This window comes from Artemia sp. Qi Xiang Cuo, chromosome 10, assembly GCF_049724085.1.
Source record: "Artemia sp. Qi Xiang Cuo chromosome 10, ASM4972408v1, whole genome shotgun sequence".
Classification (NCBI taxonomy): Eukaryota; Metazoa; Arthropoda; class Branchiopoda; order Anostraca; family Artemiidae; genus Artemia; species Artemia sp. Qi Xiang Cuo.
The window spans coordinates 16,329,324-16,333,945 of record NC_142803.1 but is presented as its reverse complement, the minus strand read 5'-3'; positions in this window follow the sequence as shown (position 1 = coordinate 16,333,945).

Below are 4,622 nucleotides of genomic sequence, written 5' to 3'. Positions count from 1 at the left end.
TTTACAGAAAGAGTGGCCGTATAAACTTAGGAGGAGGCTCATTGAATTGGTAGCCGGAAGTTCTAGCGCCCTTTTTAAGATTCAAAATGATGGGAAGGTGGACCCCCCCACATCTCGCATTTTCCTGAAATGCATCTGATAGAACTTTTGAGATGGCCATTTATTGTCGTAGAAACTTCAAAAAAGGCTCTTCAATTGGAAATTCAAAGGACTAGTGCCCTTTTTGATAGCCGAAAGTGATTGGAGGACAACAAGCCCCCTTCTCCACCTATTAATTCTAAAAATACATCTAATCAAAATTTTGCCATTTGGTTCAGCGTAACTGAAAGGTCTGAAAATTATGTTTTTGAGGATGACAACCCCTCCACAGCCTTTAGTGCAAGGGTTGTAAGTTATGCCCCGAGTACATATGAGGTTTTTCCGCAAAGAATGGTCGTATAAACCGAGAGTGGGCTCATTAGATTTCAATTCAGATTTTCTAGTGCCCTGTTTAAGACTCAAAGTGATCAGGGGGTAATCATACCCCCCACTTCGTATTTACCGCAAATGTATCTGATAAAACTTTGAGATGGTCATTTGCCCAAAAATAGTCCAAAGATCATTTAACAAGGCCTTTGGGGTTGACAGAATCCGTCAAAGTCTGGGAGAAAGGATGTTAAGTTATTCCCCAGGGACATATAAGGTTCTTATGGAAGGTGTGGTCATTTAGATGAGGCTCATTTGATTGGAAATTTATACTTCTAGTACCCTTTTAAGAGTTATACATGGTGTAGAGCAGCTAGCCACCCCTCCTTGGCGTGCTCCTTACCCAAAATGTATACAATTGAAATTTTGAGATAGCCATTTTGTTACCAATTGTCAAAAAATCATATAACAATGTCTTTAGGGTGGACACAATCCCCCAAAGCCTATGGACAAGTGTTGTAAGTTATGCATCGGAGAATATAAAGTTTTTACGGAACGGGTAGCTGTATAAATTTTGGATGGGAATGAGCACTTTTGATTGGAAGTCAGAAGTCTTAGTGCCCTTTTTAGGAGTCAAAAGGGAATAGAGAGCAATCAGCCCTCCCAAGGCCTATCATTTCCTAAAAAACATTTGATAGAAATTTTAAGAGAGCTATTTTCTTCAACATTATTGAAAGTTCAGGTAATTATGCCTTTGGGGATGTCAACCTCCCCACAGTCCTCAGGACAAGGGCTGTAAGTTAGGCAAATCGTTTGTTGTCTACATATAGTATATTCATTGAGAAAGGTATGCATGTTTGAACTATACTTTCCAAAAAAAAAAGGGCATTCAGGGGAGTCTTTAAGAGAATCTTGAGGGGGATGTTGAACTAAATATAAACATGTTATGTGGGTATGGATTGTCAAAAGGGCGTAAATCAGGAATGAGTATATTAATTTGGAAATTTCAGGAAATGATAAGGGAGATGATCAAAAAGTAAATATTTGCTTTCTACCAATGCTACTACAACTACCACACTTACTACTACCACACTGCTCCATTTAGAGTATTGAGGGGAAATTTGAATTAAATAGAAAGACACAATGGGCATGCACATTGTCAAAGCAGTGTATCTCAAGAATTGATTTGGGTATTAAGTTGGAACTTTCAGAGAATACTAAAGGTTGAGATCATCTCACCAAAAGGCAATATGTGCACACTACTGCTAATACAACTGTTACTGTAAGGTTTACTACTACTACTACCTTTACCTCTATTACAACTACTTGCAAGGCTAAGAGCATCGAAATGCAAATTTCAAGAAGTATATGAACATGCATGTTATCAAAAGCACATATCAGCAATGTCATAGCAATGGCTAATTTTATTAAGTCGAAACTTTCAGGGCTTGATGAGAGGGATGTTCTACTGACCAAATGGCAATATTAGTAGAGGTGACCCTAAAGCCCCCATTGCTCACCCCTGCTGCCACCTACAACTTTTTTTAACACCATATATTGGCACGAGAACCACGTGGTTTATGGTTTTCTCAGTGAGAATGAAAAAACAGGAATTTTCTCACTTGAAAAACCATGAATTTTGTAACATTTATGGTTGTTTTCATATATGGTTATGGATGATTTATGGTTTTTGTCAGTGAGAATTTGAAAAAACAGGAATTTTGTCACATTTATGTCTGTTTTTATGGTTTTTGTCAGTGAGAATTTGAAAAACAGGAACTTTCTCACATTTTTTTATTTTTTTATGTTTTTTTTCAGTCATAATTTTAAAAAACAGGAACTTACTCACTTAGAAAACAAAAAACCACGTGGTGTAGTCACGAGTCAGAACACCTGTGCTGTCGACCTCAATTCACCTATCGTGAAACAATAATTCAACTTAGAAACAACAAATTAATTTCCACTTTCTTGACAGATCAATCAATAAATGACATCATCTGTCATACTTAAAAAATTTTCGCCTAGAAACATTTCTCCAGGAATAGATCCAAATCATTAATGTCTTTGCCTCGGGAACAGTTCTACTGGTTGAACTCCAAAGGATATTAATAACCAAAGGCCATGGAAACAATTAGGCAAGAAACATCTTAGCGATGAATTGTTTTAGCGCGCGAAAAGGTTTCATATTAATTTGAAATGCGTTAGCGCAGAGATGCCAATAACAAAGGAACACGCTGAATTTACGTTTAGGGATTATTTGGGCGAAACCGTTTTAGACAGGTTATGGAACTATTTCGGCGAAACAGATAGAGACATTTTAAAAGAAGATTTTTGAAGAGATTTTAGAAGAGAATTTGAGTGTGGTCGTTATAATACACAAGTTTCATTTGAACAGTGTTGTGAGGTCCTCTAACCCAACCCCAAAGGGTTCCAATCCTCCTACCCCAACCCCGAAGGAAGCCCCCGGTCCTCAAAGCCCCCCAAACTCCCAAAGGCCCTCCACCGGTCCCCCAAAGGCCCACCCAGACCCCCAAAGGCCATCCCCAGGCCCCAAATGTCCCCCAGGCTCCCAACTGTCCCCCGGACACTCAAAGGCCCCCCAAGCTCCCAAATGGCCACCGGCGCCCCAAAGGCCCACCCAGACCCCCAAATGCCATCCCCGGGCCCCCCAAAGGCACATGGAGCTCCCAAAGCCCCAACGGGGTCCCAAAGGCCCTCCACCGGTCCCCAAATGTCCCCCAGGCACCCAAAGGCCCTCCCGGTGCCCCAAAGACCCACCCAGACCCCCCAAAGCCAGCCCCGGCCCCCAAAGCCCATCCCCCGGTCCCCAAACGGCCCCCCCAGCTCCCACACGACCCCCGACCCTCAAGGGGCCCACACACCCTCAAAGGCTCTCCCCGAGCACCCGTCTTTCGGTGATGTGTGTTGTCTGAAACCTATGATTTGGGATGTGTAGTTTGCTACTTCAGGCTTTTCTGAGCTAAGGTTTCCTAGTATTTCCTAGGTGAATGTTGTCTGAAACCAATAGTTTGGGATGAGTAGTTTGCTATTTCAGGCTTTTATGAGCTAGGTTTCTTAGCCTATCGTTGGTGTGTGTTGAGTGAAACTTATGATTTGGGATATGTAGTTTGATATTTTTGACATTTCTGAGTTGGATTTCTTAGTCTTTCATAGGTGAGTGGTGTCTGAAACCTATGATCTGGGATGTCTAGTTTGCTATTTTTGACTTTTCTGAGCTGGATTTCTTAGCCTTTCATAGGTATGCGTTGTCAGAAAATTATGATTTGGGATGTATAGTTTGCTATTTCAGGCTTTTTCTGAGCTAAGGTTTTCTAGTATTTCGTAGGTGAATGTTGTCTGAAACCAATAGTTTGGGATGAATAGTTTGCTATTTTTGACTTTTCTGAGCTAGGTTTCTTAGTCTTTCGTTGGTGTGTGTTGACTGAAACCGATGATTTGGGATATGTAGTTTGCTATTTTTGACTTTTCTGAGCTGGATTTCTTAGTCTTTCATAGGCGTGTGTTCTATGAAACCTATGATTTGGGATGGGATGGATTGCTACTTTTGACTTTTCTGAGCTGGATTTCTTAGCCTTTCATATGTGTTTGTTGTCTGAAACCTATAGTTTGGGATGACTAGTTTGCTATTTTTGACTTTTCTGAGCTAGGTTTCTTAGCCGTTCATAGGTGAGTTTTGTCTGAAACCTATGATTTGGGATATGTAATTTGCTATTTCCGACTTTTCATAACCGGATTTCTTAGTCTTTCGTAGGTGTGTGGTGTCTGAAACCTATGATTTGGGGTGTGTGGGTTGCTATATTTTTTAATTTTCTGAGCTGGATTTCTTAACCATTCGTAGGTGTGTGTTGTCTGAAACCTATGATTTGGGATGGTTAATTTGCTATTTTCGACTTTTCTGAGCTGGGTTTCTTAGCCTTTCATAGGTGTGTCCTTTCAGAAAATTATGATTTGGGAGGTATAGTTTGCTTTTTGTACTTTTCAGAGCTTGGATTCTTAGTCACTCATAGGTGTTTGTTGTCTGAAAATTCGAGTTTGGGATGAGTAGTTGGCTATTTCAGACTTTTCTGAGCTAATGTTTCTTAGTATTACGTAGGTGAATGCTGTCTGAAACTTATGATTTGGGATATGTAAATTACTATTTCGGGCTTTTCTGAGTTGGATTTCTTAGTCTTTCATAGGTGCGTAGTGTCTGAAAC